The sequence below is a fragment of the Ranitomeya imitator genome, chromosome 1 (genome assembly GCF_032444005.1).
Source record: "Ranitomeya imitator isolate aRanImi1 chromosome 1, aRanImi1.pri, whole genome shotgun sequence".
Classification (NCBI taxonomy): Eukaryota; Metazoa; Chordata; class Amphibia; order Anura; family Dendrobatidae; genus Ranitomeya; species Ranitomeya imitator.
Window position 1 is genome coordinate 84451118 of NC_091282.1, and position 22604 is coordinate 84473721.

Here is a 22604-nt window from a genome sequence, read left to right on the forward strand (position 1 = left end):
CGTCGGGTGTGTGCGTGTACTCAGGACGGCGCGGTGCCCTAAGGTAATATCCACTAATATCCACTATTTTTCCCTGAAATCTGTTATAGTTCAGCACTTAGCTCTTTGTCTCTATCAGCACTGTGCAGGGTCTGGAAATAACCCTGATGGTTAAAACAATTGTGTTCTTTGAATTTATTTGCACTTCAGCACTTTTTTGCATATATTGCACATCAATTTTGGAGTTTTTATTATTTTTTATTATTGTTTCCACATTGGTCACTCAATTTTTTAGGGAACTAATATACCCCGATTGTGGGTAATACTTACCTTGCACGGATATATAAATAATTATTATTATTGTGCGGCTGGGTATCCGTATATTCATTTTTATATGACGTCCCGTGCTGCACACTTTTTTGTATGATTGTTTTGTATTTTTATCGTATATTTTTTAACGGTAGTTTTTTATATATTGTATCGCTGCTTGATAATTAAATAATAAAAGAATAAATCTTGATCCAGTCTGGTCTTCCTGGTGCATCCTTTGGTTTGGTGATTGGTTTTGGTTATTCTAGTAGTAGCAGACTTATGGATTCGAAGGTGTTGTTTAAGTATTAGACAATCCCTTTAAGACACATTCACTATGTTTCGACATGCACACCATTCAAATCAAACTCTCGATCTGCCAATGTATGAGGACACTAATAAGTCTTTTGGTCCATACACTACTTTCGCAAAGTGATATTTGAACCCACAGAGTTAATTACAATGTTCTGTGCATACTTATGTACAGTGGGTACGGAAAGTATTCAGACCCCTTTAACTTTTTCACATTTTAAATCATTGCAGCCATTTTTTTTCTCATTAATGTTCACTCTGGACTCCATCTTGACTGAAGAAAAACAGAAATGTAGAAATTTTTGCAAATCTAATAAAAAAAAAAACCCTAAAAACATCACAGGGTAATAAGTATTCAGACCCTTTGCTTAGACACTCATATATAAGTCACATGCTGTCCATTTCCTTGTGATCCTCCTTGAGATGGTTCTACTCCTTCACTGGAGTCCAGCTGTGTTTAATTAAACTGATAGGACTTGATTTGGAAAGGCGCACACCTGTCTATATAAGACCTCACAGCTCACAGTGCATGTCAGACCAATTGAGAATCATGAGGTCAAAGGAACTGGCCAACGAGCTCATAGACAGAATTTTGGCAAGGCACAGATCTGGCCAAGGTTACAACAGAATTTCTGCAATACTCAAGGTTCCTAAGAGCACAGTGACCTTCATAATCCTTAAATAGGAGACGTTTGGGACCACCAGAAGTTTTCCTAGACCTGGCCGTCCAGCCAAATTGAGCAATCGTGAGAGAAGAGCCTTGGTAAGAGAGGTAAAGAAGAACCCCAAGATCACTGTGGCTAAGCACCAGAGATGCAGTAGGGAGATGGGAGAAAGTTCCACAAAGTCAACTATTACTGCAGTCCTCCACCAGTCAGACCTTTATGGCAGAGTGGCCTGACAGAAGCCTCCCCTCAGTGCAAGACATATGAAAGCCTGCATAGAGCTTGCTTAAAAACACGTAAAGGACTTCCAGTCTCTAAGAAATAAGATTCTCTGGTCTGATGAGATGAAGATAAACCTTTTTGGTGATAATTTTAAGCAGTATGTGTGAGAAAACCAGGCACTGCTCATCACATGCCCAATACAATCCCAACAGTGAAACATGGTGGTGGTAGCATCATGCTATGGGGGTGTTTTCACCTGCAGGGACAGGACAACTGGTTGTCATTGAAGGAAACATGAATGCAGCCAAGTACAGAGATAACCCTGGATGAAAACCTCTTCCAGAGTGCTCTGGACCTCAGACTTGGCTGAAGATTCACCTTCCACCAAGACAATGACCCTAAGCACACAGCTTAAATAACAAACTAGTGGCTTCAGAACAACTCTGTGACCATTCTTGACTGGCCCAGCCAGAGCCCTGACCTAAACCCTATTGAGCATCTCTGGAGAGACCTGAAAATGGCTGTCCACCAACGTTCACCATCCAACCTGACGAAACTGGAGAGGATCTGCAAGGAAGAATGGCAGAGGATCACCAAATCCAGGTGTAAAAAACTTGTTGCATCATTCCCAAGAAGACTCATGGCGGGACTAGCTCAAAAGGTGCTTCTACTCAATACTGAGCAAAGGGTCTGAATACTTATGACCATGTGATATTTCAGTTTTTCTTTTTTAATAAATTTGCAAAAATTATTACATTTCTGTTTTTTTCAGTCAAGATGGGTTGCAGAGTGTACATTAATAATAATAATAATAATAATAATTTTATTTATATAGCGCCAACATATTCCGCAGTGCTTTACAAATTATAGAGGGGACTTGTACAGGCAATAGACATTACAGCATAACAGAAATCACAGTTCAAAATAGACACCAAGAGGAGTGAGAAATTAATGAGAAAAAAAGAACTTTTTTTGAATTTACCAAATGGCTGCAATGAAACAAAGAGTGAAAAATGTAAAGGGGTCTGAATACTTTCCGTACCCATTGTATACTGCAGAGTGGTGTTTTGGGTCTTAAGGTACCGTTACACTAAACGACTTACCAACGATCACGACCAGCGATACAACCTGGCCATGATCGTTGGTAAGTCGTTGTGTGGTCGCTGGGGAGCTGTCACACAGACAGCTCTCTCCAGCGACCAACGATCAGGGGAACGACTTCGGCATCGTTGAAACTGTCTTCAACGATGCCGAAGTCCCCAGGTAACCAGGGTAAACATAGGGTTACTAAGTGCAGGGCCGCGCTTAGTAACCCGATATTTACCCTGGTTACCATTGTAAAAGCAAAAAAAAACCACTACATACTCACATTCCGATGTCTGTCACATCCCCCGCCGTCAGCTTCCCGCACTGACTGTCTCAGCGCCGGCCGTAAAGCAGAGCACAGTGGTGACATCACTGTTGTGCTCTGCTTTACGTCCAGCGCTGACAGTCAGTGCAGGGAAGCTGACGGCGGGGGACGTGACAGACATCAGAATGTGAGTATGTACTGTTTTTTTTTACTTTTACAATGGTAACCAGGGTAAATATTGGGTTACTAAGCGTGGCCTGCGCTTAGTAACCCAATATTTACCCTGGTTACAAGTGAACACATCACTGGATCGGCGTCACACACGCCGATCCAGCGATGACAGCGGGTGATCAGCAACCAAAAAAAGGTTCTGATCATTCCCCAACGATCTCCCAGCAGGGGCCTGATCGTTGGTCGCTGTCACACATAACGAGATCGTTAGCGGGATCGTTGCTACGTCACAAAAAGCGTGATGTTGCAACGATATCGTTAACAAAATCGTTATTTGTGAAGGTACCTTTAGGACTCAAACCCATGCTGATTCGCAGCACTTTGTAGCCTCAATAAGATTAAGAAAATGTTTTTATATACAAATCTATATTGTCATAAAGAACATAGAGAGATATAACATTATTACAATTAATACTTTTAATTAGATCTTTAGAAATATAAATATTACCATGTCTAATTGGTGTATTCTAGATAATAATGGCAATGATATTAATAATTATCATAGTCTGAATATTTATAAGAACAAAGATAAATCAACAATACAAACAATAGTAAAAACATTAATGATTATAAAATAATTGCACAATTTAGCAACATAATTGAATAATGAGTACCTATAAAACTTCTTCTATAATAAAAGCAACTGAGATATCTTTCTAAAGTCAGTACTATTTTTCAGTTTGTAGGAACATTTTAAAACATTTGTTCCTAAAAATTAATATAAGTAAAGAATAAAATCAGCACATATAAATAACTATTCTTGGTAAAGTCTCTTTCTTAGTGAAAACTATCTAGACCAGTGGTCCCCTTCCTGGCCCGTAGCTATCTGCCATCACGGTTTCACCTCTCATTGTGTCTGGGATGCAGTTACTGACAGCTCAGACATCCAATCTGGTACAGTGTCGTACTGAAGCTGTCAGTACTTTGATTAACAGCTCAGTCATCCAGTCTGGTTATAGGACATGCTGCGCTGTTAGTGTGTTTATTGATGGCTCAGCCGTCCAATCTGAGACTGGAAGGAAGTGTTCGTTGTCTCAGGTGATTGCCAGGCTACCTAACTGGGCTGTTACTCCCAGACCTCTGCCAGATGTACATTCAGCTACTGTGGGGTTTGTTTCTCTTTGCCATGCGTTATGTTTGTAGGTCTTTTGTTGCCTGACCTTGGAAATAGTTCTGACCATCCATCTGTTTAACTCACTTCTGCTATGATCAACTATCCTTTTGGTATTCCAACCTTGCTGGGTTACCTGACAACAACTTTGTTCTGTTTATGACGTACCATCTGAGTTCTGACATCATAATCCTTGACCATCCAGTCTCATGGCTTGGCTGTGAGAAGTGACTCAGCATCACATTACATCTGGCCAATACTTTTGTCTTTTTCAGAAGTATGGGGCCTGTTGACACGCTCTGTCAGGGATCATGTGACCTGCAGTGGTGACCTGTGGTAAAAAGCTTACCGCAGGTCAGCAGGCACTGGCAGATGAGAGACTACTCCTCCCATCAGGCTATGTCTGCTGTCACTGATAACAGTGATAGCAGGAGCCGCTGATAGAAGTAGTCTCTTGTCAGCCAGCGACTGTGCTCAAAGTTAAAAAGAAATAATAAAAAATCCACACTATACTCAGCTAACACCAAATCCCTGATGCCCTCATATAAAAAATGTAAAATAAAAAAACAACATATACTCACTTTTATGCCTAATCTCCGATGCACATATCTCCTTGAAAAAAATAAAAAATAATAAACCAACATATACTCACCTGTCCACCATAGTTCATGCAATCCCAAGTGTCCCATGGCGATCTCCCTTGTAGAACAGTCACATCAGGAGATGTAACTACTCTACCCGGCTGCCAACCAGAGGTAATCGCTCCTGCAGTGTATCACTGAGCTGCCGTGACAAAGGTCACATGAGTTCATAATGAACTCTGATGAACTTTCTAATGCAGCAGTGGTCCCATAAGTGAGATCACCAGAGCTCATCAACTGATGAACTCCTGTGACCTCTCTCACGGCAGCTCAGTGTTAAACACTGTAAGAGCGACTACCTCCTGTCAGTGTATAGCCAGCTGTCTTTGAGAGCAGTCACATCAGTGACTGCTCTTAAAGTCATTAAGATCATCATGGGACATTATGGATTATCTTCTCTGTGGACAGTTGAGGTGTATTGTGGCTTATTATTTTATTTTTTTGCAGGAGACATTTGCATCAGTGTATTAGGCGTTTGGTCAGTATGGTTTAATTTAGATTCAATAAAGGAGTCGGTGTCATTATTTCAAATAAAGGACTATCACTATGGGGTTAGTAATGGGAGTGTTTTATAGACACCTCTGCATTACTAAGCTTGGGGCTTGATGTCACCTAACAATACAAAAATGACATCAACCCCCTAACTATCACCCCACTTGCCACCAATACAGGGCTAGTGGGAAGAACAAGGCTAAGTGCCAGAATTGACAAATCTTAGAGATGCACCTTTTCTGGGGAGGCTGAGAGCTGATGTTTTTAGCCTGGGGAGGGGCCATTGTACATGGCCTCTTCCTAGGCTATTAATATCAGCCCACAGTTGTCTACATAGCACTTGATGGTTATTAATTATAGGGGGACCCTATGTAATTTTGTAGGGCCCCAAATTTTAATAGCCAGTAAAGGCTAAGTATACAGTTGTGAGCTGATATTAATAGCCTGAGAAGTTCCATGGGTGTTACCCCCTTACCAGGCTGTAAACATCAGCCCCCAGCCATCGGCTTTCCCTCTGCTGGTTACGAAAATTACGCAGGAGCCCACACCATTTTTTCTGAAAAATTATCTTTTATTAATTAAATACATGCACAGTGAGCTGTACGTACACTGTACTTATTGTATTTGTCACAGCCATCTATATATCTACCTGTTCTATTTGTATTTACTGTATGTAATCCATCTCCTCTTTCCTGTTGGCTCTATCTATCTATCTATCTATCTATCTATCTATCTATCTATCTATCTATCTATCTATCTATCTATCTATCTATCTATCTGTGTTTGTCACTGACATCTATATATCTATGTATTCTATGTGTATAATCTATTCTATCTATTCTATTCTTACCTGTCACACTGTGATTTTACTGTACATGGAGCATAAATTGCTGGCTTTAATTCTATCTATCATCTCCTTTAAACTACTTTAGTGGTTAGTGGCAACACAATTATTTTCCTGCACTTTTACCAAAATTTGACCAACTTTTTCTGATTTTAAGAAAAATGCTTGTGTTACCGATCACAAACTCAAATATACCACATTCTTACCAAATTTATATTTGGCAATCGTTTTCCGAACATATTCAATCTTGTCTAGTTAGTAGCCTCTGATGTACAGTTGTTCTCTCCCGAATCTATAATTGCCCTCCCTGATAAATTTTCAGGTGAGAAAGACCAGTTTAGGGTATTAACGGAGAGCTGTAGGTTATTTTTTTACCCTGCTCCCCTGGTTATAAGGGGAGGAGTTACCATAGGTGGGAAAAATCATGTTCTGCTGCAACGGTTTTCTGTTGATGCCTTTTTTTGACAGTTTAGGTATGATATATGATGAACCTGACAGGATCCAGGTCAAAAGAAAGATGGGGGTCTCCATCCTTGCATCGATTTCCAAGAACTAAACAAAATTGTGGTTAAAAATACTTATGCACTTCCACTCATCCCGACCTATATAATCAGCTTCTGCGGGCCAGGGTCTTTTCTAAACTTGATCTTAGAGGGTTTACAATTTGATAGGCATCTTGATGGGTGATAAGTGGAAAACAGTGTTCTTAATGTCTGAGGGACTATTTGAAAACTATGTCATGACTTGCAGAGCGAGGCCAGTAGCGCTGAGGGGGAGGGATTGGCAGCACCAAAACAGACAGGAAGAGGCAGTGGGCTGACCAGAGGGCGAAGGCAGACAACTGTTCAGCAGAGCACCGACACTCCGGAATTTCTCTGTCGAAGAGTTAGTTGTTCCCCAGTCTGGGACTTTTTTAAAGGGAGTTCTGAGACAAACAAAATGGTCATTTGAAGCCTGTGCCAGGGGCTTGACCACTAAGAACCTAACCAGCACCAGCATGATCATGTCACCTAAACTCTTGACTCGGTGGGCCAAATGCCTCGGTCCACGATTGGTGCCATCAGAGGGACACCACTTTCTCTTGCCCTATGCTATGTGCTTCCCAATCCTCTGTTGAAAACAATGGCACAGATGCTTCCTGCCCTGCACCTATCTTTGTACATTCTGACACCATCATCAGGCAGTTCCAAATCATTTTCCCAGCACAGCGTTCAGCTGTCCCTAAACCAGGACTTGGAACGAAAAAGAGAGTTAGCAGCCATCCATGCACAGGTGTAAAGGCTAAACGGACATATTTCCAGGCAGCTTGCTGTAGTAATGTTGCTGTTTTGGCTTGTTAACATGCAGGATTTCCATCGACTCAAGGAGACAGACATCCATCGGTACTCAGTTGACAGCTGCCCCTTTTTCTCCTGGCTGTGGTGAGATTGTCCATTTTATGACCAACACATGGAAAAGCACTTGTGGCCAGTAATGCTACATTTCCGTAACAGCACACTGGGTGAGTTGTTATGAACTGGTGGTTTAGGAGCAACATGGGATGAGCTCTGAAGGAGGTGGTATCTGTACTGACCGCAAACCCTGAACCTAGCAGCACAACTAGAAATAGCCGTGGGGGGTACCTGACAATCCCTAGACCCCTCGGCACAGCCTAAGATCTAACTTCCCCTAAAGACAGAAACAGGAAGCCTATCTTGCCTCAGAGAAAATCCCCAAAGGAAAGATAGCCCCCCACAAATATTGACGGTGAGAGGAGAGGGAAATAACATACGCAGAAATGAAATCAGATTTTAGCATAGGAGGCCATACTAGCTCGATAGATAGGACAGGACAGGATACTGTGCGGTCAGTATAAAAACTACAAAAAATCCACACAGAGTTTACAAAAATCTCCACACCTGACTAAAGGTGTGGAGGGTAAATCTGCTTCCCAGAGCTTCCAGCTAACAGAATAAATCCATACTGACAAGCTGGACAAAGCATAGAATGCACAGAACAATTAAGTCCACAACATGTGGACAGAAAAGAGCAAAGCAAGGACTTATCTTTGCTGAACAGGTCAGGATATCAGGGAAATCCAAACAGAGATGTGAATCCAACCAGGAACCATTGACAAGTGGCACAAACTGAAGGAAAGAGCCAGGCTAAATAGCCGAGCAGAATAGACAATCAGTGGAAGCAGCTGCTGACTGCTAAATCCAAGGAGCAGCCATACCACTTAAGACCACCGGAGGGAGCCCAAGAGCAGAACTCACAAAAGTGCCACTTACAACCACCGGAGGGAGCCCAAGAGCGGAATTCACAACAGTGAGTATTGTGGAGGCTGTGGTCGAGTCACACCCTGGTAAGGCACATCAGGGTTTCGTCCACCTCCTATAGCAGTTCCTGCACTACTTCCTGCTCCTCATCATCCTCCATCTACGATGCGCCATCTCAGAGCACGTTGTCCACATTAGACGGAAACTGGAAGCTCTGCAGCATTGCCTCAGCAAAGCGGCAACAGGCTTTGCTGAAGCTAATTTGTTTAGGAGACAGACTGCACACTGATAAAGCATAAAAAAACCTATATAAATGGGGTATCGCTGTAATCTTACTGACCTGAAGAATAAAGCTTCCTGATCAATTTTACCACACATGGAATGGCATAAAAAAATGGCCAAAAAACAATTAATTGCTGTTTTTTGTTTATTCTGCCTCCCAAAAATCAGAATAGTAAGTTATCAAAAAATGTCATGCGTCTAAAAATAGTACTAATGGAAAAATCAGCTTGTTCTGCAAAAAAGAAGCCATCACAAGACTCTGACAGCCAAAATATGGAAAAATTATAGCTTTTAAGATATGGTGATGCAAAAAAATAGTTTTTGAAAACAAAAAAAAGAGTCTTTTGGTTTGTAACAGTAGCCAAACATAAAAACCCGATATACGGTAAGTCTGATATCACTGTAATCGCATGGACCTGAAGAATAAAGTTGTCAAATCACATATACCGCATGAGGAATGGTGAAAAAAAAAACAAAACAATTCTTCACCTGCTGTTGACTTTTTCATTCTGCCTACCAAAGTTCGCAGTGACGCTCGGCTCCCATTTGTTCTGCGCTCTGCACTGAGCGCTTACATTGGGGTTTTCAAGTAAATCTTTGAAATACGTGATTCGTATGGAATCCCTGGCAGAAGAATCCCTTTAATGAGGCAGATGGAGGCACTGTGGACACCATCTGGACTGTGATCCAGCGGTGTCCGTCTTTTTGTTACAAGTTCATAAAAGTTCCATCAGCAACAGTTTTCTGCACATCTGAAAAAAAGGATATCACTGAACAGAGGCCAGATGGAGTTCAGGGTAACTCTGCTGCCTGATTATAGTGATTGCCTCCCTCGGGGGTTTCATCTGAATTGCATCACTTGAAGATTGAACCCCTTAACAACCAGAGGAATTTTTGGTTCTAAATTTTCATTTTTTGCTCCCCTTCTTCCCAGAGTCATAACTTTTTAAATTTTTGTCAAAATGGCCATGTGAGGGCTTGCTTCTTGTGGGATGAATTGTACTTTTTAACGGCACCATTGGATTTACCATGTCGTGTACTTGAAAACAGGAAAAAAATTCCAAGTGCGATGAAATTGCAAAAAAGTGCAATACCACATTTATTTTTTGTTTTGATTTTTTACTCGGGTCACTAAATGCTAAAACTGACCAGCCGTTATAATTCTCTAGGGCATTATGAGTCCACAGACTGCTCATGAGTTGCTCCCTGTTTCTGCATAGAGCTTAGAAGGATTCAGAGAGAATAGAAGAATTAACAGGTTTAGAAAGGCAAAAGGAGCAATTGTATCATGATTGTAATATATTAAAAGGATAAACATTTTGATGGAATTGTTTTTAAGGACCAATTAAGAATTACTAGGTATGTCATCACCCCCTACAAAGAGAACCTGGACCATAGACTCCACATACTCTTAATGTACATGTCAAGATAAAAGTGGGAACATCATTAATTGATAAAGGTTATGATTTAAATTGTGATGAAGGGCAAACTAACAAACTAAAGATTGGCATAACATGGATTTTCTTCCTAAAAATTGTATAGCAGTACAGAAATTTTTTATATTGACAAACTATTTAGAGTTAAGGAATTTCTTAAGAAATCTTTTTAAGAGGGTACCAATATTTTCTACTAAGGTTGTGTCTTTTGCAGGAGAAAATCGATATTACATTTTTGAATGTTTACCCAAGTTTTGTATTGTAAAAGATAGTGTGCCAAATGGCAGGCTAGACCTGTTATGCAGGTCTTTCTTCCAATTCAGGACTTAAATGTTGTACAACTTTTTAGAATATTTCTTTTGTATATTTTTTCTGTGAAATTATTGATGTGTAGCACTGTAGTGGAAATAGTTGGATGTAGCTCTAATATTTGAATGAAATAGTTGATGCAATATGAGTAATTTAGGAAACATTACATTGCTTTAAATGTGCATGGCTACAGTAAAGAAATTGTACATTTATTAGAAAAAGTAACTGATGTTTTTATTACAGAAACAGTGTCACAGCTATTTACAGATTGTGTCTTAAATTGCAGCTGAGATTATTGGAAATGAATAAAGTAAGCTGCCATAACACATACAACAGATTTATACAAGTGTGTCACTTCATGTACAACTTCTTTAGCAAGATATAAAAGGGTTGCTACTCACCTGTCCTGGATCCAGTATTGGGCTCAGATCTCTATGGCTGTCGTCCTTTGTTTCATAGGTTGCGTGGCCTGTGACATCATCAGCATAAAAGGCTGACTCAGACAGCATTGTGTGTCTGAGTATATAGTTAGCTTTGTATTCAGCTACTGCATGCTTTAAGCCCCCGTCACACACAGCGAGATCGCTAGCGAGATCGCTGCTGAGTCACAAGTTTTGTGACGCAACAGCGACCTCAGTAGCGATCTCGCTATGTGTGACACGTAGCAGCGACCAGGCCCCTGCTGTGAGATCGCTGGTCGTGTCGGAATGGCCTGGACCGTTTTTTGATCGTTGAGGTCCCGCTGGGTAGCACACATCGCTGTGTTTGACACCTTACCAATGACCTCGTTTACAGGACGTCCCATTGAATCGTCATGAAATAGCATCGTTCTACAGGTCGCTACAGGTCGCGGCATCGCTGCTGCGTCGTTGGGGAGATCTCACTGTTTGACATCTCACCAGCGACCACATAGCGACGCAGCAACGATCCCTGACAGGTCGTATCGTTGTCGGGATCGCTTAAGCGTCGCTGTGTGTGACGGGGCCTTTAGAGTTTGCCTGACCATTCAGTTCTTTAAGGTAATAATGAACTCTTCAGCAAATTCCTATTCATTTCTCTCCTTGCTCAGATTTTGGAGCCTGATTACAAAGTGGCTCAGGAATAAAGTGGGGCCGCTCGGCAAAAATTTACAAAGCTGAACATGAGGTTATTAGTTTAACATTCTGATCAGACTGTATGAAGCCCACTGCCACATCAAAGCACCCATGCTGCAATTTTGAGTCCCCATGACTCCATTCATGACTCTCCATGACATCCATGGAGAATGGAGAGGTTGGTCAGAATGAAAAGGCAAGTATCTGATTAATACAGTAAGGGGAGTGGAAAAGAGGGAGTGTTTCTGTTCTCCTAAGCAAAATTGTAAAATTCAGTAAGAATGCAAGTGTTAATCTAAAAAATGTGAACTGCAGTGTGAGCAACAGGGAGAATAGCCCAGATAATAGCCATGGGGAGAGTAATGTAGATAGGGTAAAACAGTTTGTGGTTAATCCCTTTACGACCTGTGACATATAGGTGCATTATAGGTTGCCTCCCCCTCTTTGATATGGGCTCTGGTGCTGAGCCTGCATATTTTCAGACACATGAGAGCTAATCTGATCAGCTGTTATGTGCCCTAATCGCGATCCACCCACGACTGTTAACATGTTAAATGCCGCTGTCAAACTCCTGACAGCAGCATTTAACATGAGCGGAAATGCATCACAAACCATGCCCATGAGTGTCCCTGTGTCATTACTGCAGGGCGATGATGGATTGGCATGACAGCTGGGGGTCTACCTGTCAGTGAAGATTTGCTATGAGCGCTGTTCTGTAGCCAGCATTCATAGCAGATGATCATTTCTGCCACACATAACAGGGCTGCAGATCTGCTATGTGTAGCACAAGCGATCAGAAGATCGTAGCTTCAAGTCTCCTAATGAGACCACTGATGCAAATAAAAAGTGTAAAAAAAAAGTTTTTAAAATATAGTAAAAAAATGAAAAAAATATATTCAGAATAAAACAATAAAAAATAAAAAATACACTTGTTTGGTACCTATGAAAATATAAAAATAATTACGGTAATCCGATTGGTAAACGGCATAACAAGAAAAAAAATCAAAATATCAAAATTATACATTTGTTTTGCATCTGCTAACTAGTAATGATCTGGAGAATTGTAACGGCAGGTAAGTTTTAGCATTTAGTGAACATGGAAATAAAAAATTGTTGTGAAATCGAACTTTTTTAACTTTTTTGCAATTTCACTGAACTTGAATTTTGTTGTTGTTCAATAGTACAACTCATCCCGCAATAAATAAGTCCTCACATGGCCATAATGATGGAAAAATAAAAAAGTTATGGCTCTGGGAAGGAGGGAAAAGAAAAAAGAAAACACACAAACGGAAAATCCCAAGGTTGTGAAAGGGATAATTGGAATTCTATAATTAGACTGGCAAATTGAATAATTTATCACTAAGCCCACCTCAACTAAATCCATCTCCTTGGTGCCTAAGTTTGGTATGTGGTGGAATGGGGAATTGCATTAAAGTGACGGACTGGTGATGATCCAGCTGTTCTTTAAAATTACCTTCACCTGTCATAATTAGTGATAGTTGGAGGTAATTTTAAATAAATAAAATGCATGCTGAAGAAATTACCTCCAATGTAATAATCTCTGGAATATTGAGATATATGACATATGAGAGTCATCAGGAGCTTAGGAAGGTAGGTGCATGGATGAAGTCTTGGTGCAGAGAAGGATTTCATACAACCCCTAGCAAATATTATGGAATCACGGGCCTTGGAGGATGTTCATTCAGTTGTTTCATTTTGTAGAGAAAAAGCAGATCAAAGACATGACACAAAACTAAAGTCATTCCAAATGGCAACTTTCTGGCATTAAGAAACATTAAAAAAAATCAAGAACAAAAAATGTGGTCGTCAGTAATGGTTACTTTTTTAACCAAGCATAAGGGAAAAATTATGGAATCACTCAATTCTGAGGAAAAAATTATGGAATCACCCTGTAACTTTTCATACCCAAAAATAACCTGCATCAAATTAGATCTGCATCTCAAAAGGAGTGATCATATCTTGGAGAGCTGTTGCACCAAGTGGAGTGACATGAATCATGGCTCCAACGCGAGAGATGTCAATTGAAACAAAGGAGAGGATTATCAAACTCTTAAAACAGGGTAAATCATCACACAATGTTACAAAAGATCTTGGTTGATCACAGTCAGCTGTGTCTAAAATCTGCACCAAATGCAAACAACATGGGAAGGTTGTTAAAGGCAAACATACTGGTAGACCAAGGAAGACATCAAAGCGTCAAGACCAGAAATTTAAAGCAATAGGTCTCCAAAACAGGAAATGCACAAAAAAACAAATGAGGAACAAATGGGTGGAAACTGGAGTCAAAGTCTGTGACCGAACTGCAAGAAACTGCCTAAAGGAAATGGGATTTACATACAGAAAAGCTAAACGAAAGCCATCATTAACACCTAAACAGAAAAAACAAGGATACAATGGGCTAAGGAAAAGCAATCATGGACTGTGGATGACTGGATGAAAGTCATATTCAGTGATGAATCGCGGATCTGCATTGGGAAAGGTGATGATGCTGGAACTTTTGTTTGGTGCCGTTCCAATGAGATTTATAAAGATGACTGCCTGAGGAGAATATGCAAATTTCTACAGTCATTGATGATATAGGGCTGCATGTCAGGTAAAGGCACTGGGGAGATGGCTGTCAATACATCTTCGATAAATGCACAAGTTTATGTTGATATTTTGGACACTTTTCTTATCTCATCAATTGAAAGGATGTTTGGGGATGATTAAATCATTATTCAAGATGATAATGCATCCTGCCATAGAGCAAAAACTGTGAAAACATTCCTTGAAAAAAGACACATAAGGTCAATGTCATGGCCTGCAAATAGTCCGGATCTCAACCCAATTGAAAATCTTTGGTGGAAGTTGAAGAAAGTGGTCCATGACAAGGCTCCGACCTGCAAAGCTGATCTGCCAACAGTAATCAGAGAAAGTTGGAGCCAGAATGATGAAGAGTCCTGTGTGATACTCATTAAGTCCAGGCCTCAGAGACTGCAAGCTGTTATAAAAGCCAGAGGTGGTGCAACAAAATACTAGTGATGTTTTGGAGTGTTTTTTTGTTTGTTTGTTTTTATGATTTCATAATTTTTTCCTCAAAAGTGAGTGATTTCATATTTTTTCCCCCATGCTTGGTTAAAAAAAAGTAACCATTACTGACTACCACATTTTTTGCTCTTGATTTCTTTTAGTGTTTCTTAAAGCCAGAAAGTTGCCATTTGAAATGACATTAGTTTTGTGCCATGTCTGTGATCTGCTTTTTTTTCTACAAAATGAAACAACTAAATGAACACCCTCCAAGACCGGTGATTCCATATAATTTTTGCCAGGGGTTGTAGATTACTGGCCTGACTTTTCAATGAAGCACATTCTGTATTCTGAAGATAATTTGCTCAGAATTGCTACGTGGGGGGGAAAGAATTCTAGCAGAGGTGGTGGAGTATTTAAGCTAGGAATAAGGGGAATGACAATGCAGAAAATAAAGGGGTAAAAAGGTTAAAAATGAGTCGGACTATATCAGAGATTGAGATCCATGCGTTACAACCAAACAGTGAAAAAAGTGGATTATCTCAACGTTGCTTGACGAATAAAAGTCCAAAACGAAAAACTAATGAAAAAGTGGCTTTATTCAACACGTTTAGGAGCACTATGACTCCTTCATCAGGACACCACAAATGTGTATACATGGTTGTCAGTTTGACAGTTCTTAAATAGATACCAGATTCAAAAAACTGCACCAAACATCATCACATGACATGTCAAATTATTTGTTTTTAATATATTTCCTTCTCGATCAAAGACATATCCACAAGGATTGTGCTGCCTCCGATTATGACATTAGGATAAGTGAATCCACTCTTGAAAAGTTCTTTTCTTTTTTCTGATCGGTAGGTTCTGGTTTCATTATTCACAATTTCTTTTTAAACAGTAATTCTTTTTCCTTTTTGTTTTTTTCTGTTCCTATAATGGAAATATAAGAGAAAATGTTAGAGAAGGATTATTTTATAATGAATTTTGCTGTGAAATATTGGACTTTAATTAACTTTGACATGTCATGTGACAATGTTTGGTGCCGGTTTTGAATCTGGTATCTATTTAAAAACTGTCAAACTAACAACCATGTACAGGTCCTTCTCAAAAAATTAGCATATAGTGTTAAATTTCATTATTTACCATAATGTAATGATTACAATTAAACTTTCATATATTATAGATTCATTATCCACCAACTGAAATTTGTCAGGTCTTTTATTGTTTTAATACTGATGATTTTGGCATACAACTCCTGATAACCCAAAAAACCTGTCTCAATAAATTAGCATATTTCACCCATCCAATCAAATAAAAGTGTTTTTTAATATCAAACAAAAAAACCAACAAATAATAATGTTCAGTTATGCACTCAATACTTGGTCGGGAATCCTTTGGCAGAAATGACTGCTTCAATGCGGCGTGGCATGGAGGCAATCAGCCTGTGACACTGCTGAGATGTTATGGAGGCCCAGGATGCTTCAATAGCGGCCTTAAGCTCATCCAGAGTGTTGGGTCTTGCATCTCTCAACTTTCTTTTCACAATATCCCACAGATTCTCTATGGGGTTCAGGTCAGGAGAGTTGGCAGGCCAATTGAGCACAGTAATACCATGGTCAGTAAACCATTTACCCGTGGTTTTGGCACTGTGAGCAGGTGCCAGGTCGTGCTGAAAAATGAAATCTTCATCTCCATAATGCATTTCAGCCGATGGAAGCATGAAGTGCTCCAAAATCTCCTGATAGCTAGCTGCATTGACCCTGCCCTTGATGAAACACAGTGGACCAACACCAGCAGCTGACATGGCACCCCACACCATCACTGACTGTGGGTACTTGACACTGGACTTCAGGCATTTTGGCATTTCCTTCTCCCCAGTCTTCCTCCAGACTCTGGCACCTTGATTTCCGAATGACATGCAAAATTTGCTTTCATCAGAAAAAAGTACTTGGGACCACTTAGCAACAGTCCAGTGCTGCTTCTCTGTAGCCCAGGTCAGGCGCCTCTGCCGCTGTTTATGGTTCAAAAGTGGCTTTACTTGGGGAATGCGGCACCTGTAGCCCATTTCCTGCACACGCCTGTGCACGGTGGCTCTGGATGTTTCCACACCAGACTCAGTCCACTGCTTCCTCAGGTTCCCCAAGGTCTGGAATCGGTCCTTCTCCACAATCTTCCTCAGGGTCCGGTCTCCTCTTCTCGTTGTACAGCGTTTTCTGCCACATTGTTTCCTTCCAACAGACTTACCATTGAGGTGCCTTGATACAGCACTCTGGGAACAGCCTATTTGTTGAGAAATTTCTTTCTGGGTCTTACCCTCTTGCTTGAGGGTGTCAATGATGGCCTTCTTGACATCTGTCAGGTCGCTAGTCTTACCCATGATGGGGGTTTTGAGTAATGAACCAGGCAGGGAGTTTATAAAAGCCTCAGGTATCTTTTGCATGTGTTTAGAGTTAATTAGTTGATTCAGAAGATTAGGGTAATAGGTCGTTTAGAGAACCTTTTCTTGATATGCTAATTTATTGAGACAGGGTTTTTGGGTTATCAGGAGTTGTATGCCAAAATCATCAGTATTAAAACAATAAAAGACCTGACAAATTTCAGTTGGTGGATAATGAATCTATAATATATGAAAGTTTAATTGTAATCATTACATTATGGTAAATAATGAAATTTAACACTATATGCTAATTTTTTGAGAAGGACCTGTATATACATTTGTTTTGTCCTGATGAAGGAGTCATAGTGCTCTGAAACACGTTGAATAAAGCCTCTTTTTCTTAGCTTTTCATTTTTGGTCTTTTATTCGTCAAGCAGCGAGGAGATAATCCACTTTTTTTCCACTTTTTTCCCTTTTGCTGGTCATGAGGAGACCAGGTGGATCTGCAGCAGCTGACATTCTCATAAACCTGTGTTTGGGCTCGATCTGGTGAGTAAATTCAATTGGAATTTATCTCTTAATACCCGGATAAGACCCAATTGTGCTTTTTCTCCCTCCATCAGTTTATTAAACCAAACAGTGAAGGTACACGTGCTCACAACGTTTCAGAATATTTGTGGGCACATTTTTGCATTTTTTAAAGTAAATGTGGAAAATGGATGGAAATCTAACATGTATTTTCACAAATAACATGAGTCTAACAAGCAAAATTGGAGCGTCTGAGGCCTTGGTACGGGAGGAACGCATTGATGTAGTTGGTGTTGGGGATACTTGTTTGGACTCTTCACATGATTGGGCAGTAAATCTTCTTGGTTTTATGCTCAGAACAACAGGGAAAATAGGAAAGGAGAAAGAGTATGTCAGTATGTAAGGAGTGATGTGAAAGCGAATGTGAGGCAATAGGGGACAATGGCTGTGAGGAAATTGAAATCTTGTGGGTGAAATTACAAAAAGAGGTAAACAATGAAAAATGTTTTCTTGTGTAACCTGAATGCAACCTAACATCACTGAGAGTAAGGGCTCGTGCACATGACTGTAATAATTGAAAGAATACTATCTGTTGTTTTGGCAGGAAGTACTCATCTCATGTTATTCAATGAGTCCGATTTTTTCCAAGGACCGATTCAGTCAGGGAAAAAAGCGCAACATGCCCTGTGCCCATGCCTGTGTCTTCTGCCGACTCTAGGGTGGCAGACTGGGCAGTGGAAGCATGGGACATCTGGGACCGCACACACGATGTCATCTGGGCCTTCAAGGAGAGAATGAGGGTCTCTGCCAATGTACATCAGCGCCCCGCTCCGACCTTTGCTCCTGGTGACTTAGTGTGGCTCTCCGCCCGCAATATCAGGCTGCGAGTTGAGTCCACTAAGTTTTCGCCTCGCTATTTGTCCCTTCAAGGTTCTGGAACAGGTTAATCCTGTAGTCTACTGTCTGGCTCTTCCTCCACGCCTGGGTATCACCGACACCTTTCATGTATCCATCTTAAAGCCCGTTTACATGTCCCGGTTTTCCGAGTCATCTGCCGGAACATCAGGTTCATCCACAGACGATTATGAGGTGACCGCTATCTTGGGGTGCAAGCTGGTACGTGGCAAAAAGTTCTATCTGGTGGACTGGAAGGGTCACGGCCCAGAAGACAGAACCTGGGAACCTGTGGAGCACATTCAGGCCCCGCTGCTCATTGCAGCCTTTGAACGTAGCCAGGCCCAGCATATATAATAATTTATTACTATGGACACAGTGTGAATAAAATAATTCATTTCCAAGGCATAGTAGACATAATTAATTTCTTGGGGAATAGCGTTTACAATAAGTTCCAATAGACATACAGCATAAACAATAATTTATTTCTAAAGGATACAGTGTATGCAATAATTCAGTACAGTGTGTAAAGTAATTAATTTTCAAGGCTACAGTGTGTTAGGTGTCAAGTTCCCGCCTCTGCACACACAGGGGGTATTTCGAACATCTCCGCTGTGGTTTCCCATTCTTCTCCATCTGCAGTGGAGCCTGCTCAGCGGAGATGTCAGTCCCAGCATCTGGCTCAAGCTGATACTGTGCGACTGGTTACTTTTGCCCTTCCAGGCTCTGCCTATGTAGCCAGCTCTGATCAGCAGCGAGCAGGTCTTTCTGGGACGAAGTCCTGCTTTTCCCATACTGATCATGCCCACGGGACGACCTTCCATTGGAGGTCGGGGGTCACATGCTCAGGTCCTGTTGCGGCTCCTATTGGTCCATCTTTAAGGTCCCGTAGCACTTCCGCTATAAAAGGTTCGCAAGGCTGCTCGGCCATGCGTTAGTGTATACTTGAAAATGTATGTGTGCAGATGTGTGAAAGTCGCTCATTAATCATCCCCCTTCCTAGTGTTGTTGACTGCTCGCGTATGGTGGATGCTTGCTATCTAGCGCCCGACAGTGCTATCTGCACCTAACACACGATACAGCGTCTTATTGCTGTGACCACCAGTGTGGCGCCGTACGTTATTAGAGCGCTTTTCTGACCCAAGTCTGGGTGGTTAGTGGTGTCCACCAGAGTGGCACTGCACGCACTCTTGTGCATTAAATTATTATTTCTGTTAAACTCTGACACCCCAGTAGCGGTGTTGAGCGCAAGAGGTCTAGAGGAACTCTTTCCCTATGTCTTAGGATAGAGTTCTGTGACTCCTTGCTTGCGCTCTTTGTGCGGTACCACGGCCCTGTGACGCAACAGGGTTTGCTTCCTTCATACTGGGTGAAGCTAACCCGTGTGTGTATCCACATTATACTGCCATATAGTCCGTCATTACTCAGCAGTAGGTTCCATCTCTGCACCGTGGACCCCGGGCTGCAAACGCACCTTATACCATCTTCCTAATTATTTGGTGCGTTCTGCTAACCCAGACAATGACTTTCACCTGTCCCTCTGATACAGTCATCTTTTATCTTCACAGTGCTCTCCAAAGCCTGTGAAGGTAAAAGACAGGAATGGATGAAGCTCTCATTGTGGAGAATAGGGACAGGAGAGTGTAATTTTATTCTATTATGCTTTGGGTTTGTAGAGATCTCAGGGGACAATATGGCACAATTGAATGATACTGAATAAATATGATGTCGTTCGAACTTCCCAGCAAAATTTACGCTACGACAAACTCGAATTTTGGCAGATTTGCTCATTTAATTGTAACCTCATTTGATAATGACTTTAGGACAAATCCATTGCCATTAGGTCTATTTCTTGTGAGGCATCAAATAACCTTGAATTGAGGGCGCATATATTTTGTACAGAAGGATTATGGGTAGTGTTGAGCGATACAGTCTGATATTTGAAAGTATCGGTATCGGATGGTATCGGCCGATATCCGAAAAATATCGGATATCACCGATACCGATATCCGATATCAATACAAGTCAATGGGACACAAATATCGGAAGGTATCCTGTAATGGATCCCAGGGTCTGAAGGAGAGGAAACTCTCCTTCAGGCCCTGGGATCTATATTCATGTGTAAAATAAAGAATAAAAATAAAAAATATTGATATACTCACCCTCTGACGTGCCCTGGTTGTCACCGCTGCAACCGCCATGCTTTCGTTCCTAGGAATGAGCGCGTTAATGATCTTCGATGACGTCGCGGCTTGTGATTGGTCGCGTGAGCGGTCACATGACCGCTCAGCGACCAATCACAAGCCACGACGTCATCGAAGGCCCTTAACGCGCTCATTCCTAGGAACGAAAGCATGGCAGTTGCAGCGGTGACAACCAGGGCGCGTCAGAGGGTAAGTATATCAATATTTTTTATTTTTATTCTTTATTTTACACATGAATCTTAATCCCGATACCGATTCCCGATATCACAAAAATATCGGAACTCGATATCGGAATTCCGATACCGCAAATATCGGCCGATACCCGATACTTGCGGTATCGGAATGCTCAACACTAATTATGGGCCCTCAGAATTATTTACTTTAGATGGCCCAAAGAAATCAAATATGAAACTGGTAACTCATCTGCCATTTTATTAGATTTAGTAATAATTCCCCATTGTGACGTCATACCTATGATAATGCCATCATCGTTATTAACTGACTAAAACTTTATACCTTGCATTTTTCTATTTTGAGCATGCTTAGATTAAAACATAGGGTTTTGATGAGAAGCCTGCTGCCACATATGCCAATCAGGCTGGATCCCTTTGGCTTCTTACATACAGGTCCTTCTCAAAAAATTAGCATATAGTGTTAAATTTCATTATTTACCATAATGTAATGATTACAATTAAACTTTCATATATTATAGATTCATTATCCACCAACTGAAATTTGTCAGGTCTTTTATTGTTTTAATACTGATGATTTTGGCATACAACTCCTGATAACCCAAAAAACCTGTCTCAATAAATTAGCATATCAAGAAAAGGTTCTCTAAACGACCTATTACCCTAATCTTCTGAATCAACTAATTAACTCTAAACACATGCAAAAGATACCTGAGGCTTTTATAAACTCCCTGCCTGGTTCATTACTCAAAACCCCCATCATGGGTAAGACTAGCGACCTGACAGATGTCAAGAAGGCCATCATTGACACCCTCAAGCAAGAGGGTAAGACCCAGAAAGAAATTTCTCAACAAATAGGCTGTTCCCAGAGTGCTGTATCAAGGCACCTCAATGGTAAGTCTGTTGGAAGGAAACAATGTGGCAGAAAATGCTGTACAACGAGAAGAGGAGACCGGACCCTGAGGAAGATTGTGGAGAAGGACCGATTCCAGACCTTGGGGAACCTGAGGAAGCAATGGACTGAGTCTGGTGTGGAAACATCCAGAGCCACCGTGCACAGGCGTGTGCAGGAAATGGGCTACAGGTGCCGCATTCCCCAGGTAAAGCCACTTTTGAACCATAAACAGCGGCAGAGGCGCCTGACCTGGGCTACAGAGAAGCAGCACTGGACTGTTGCTAAGTGGTCCCAAGTACTTTTTTCTGATGAAAGCAAATTTTGCATGTCATTCGGAAATCAAGGTGCCAGAGTCTGGAGGAAGACTGGGGAGAAGGAAATGCCAAAATGCCTGAAGTCCAGTGTCAAGTACCCACAGTCAGTGATGGTGTGGGGTGCCATGTCAGCTGCTGGTGTTGGTCCACTGTGTTTCATCAAGGGCAGGGTCAATGCAGCTAGCTATCAGGAGATTTTGGAGCACTTCATGCTTCCATCGGCTGAAATGCTTTATGGAGATGAAGATTTCATTTTTCAGCACGACCTGGCACCTGCTCACAGTGCCAAAACCACGGGTAAATGGTTTACTGACCATGGTATTACTGTGCTCAATTGGCCTGCCAACTCTCCTGACCTGAACCCCATAGAGAATCTGTGGGATATTGTGAAGAGAAAGTTGAGAGATGCAAGACCCAACACTCTGGATGAGCTTAAGGCCGCTATTGAAGCATCCTGGGCCTCCATAACATCTCAGCAGTGTCACAGGCTGATTGCCTCCATGCCACGCCGCATTGAAGCAGTCATTTCTGCCAAAGGATTCCCGACCAAGTATTGAGTGCATAACTGAACATTATTATTTGTTGGTTTTTTTGTTTGATATTAAAAAACACTTTTATTTGATTGGATGGGTGAA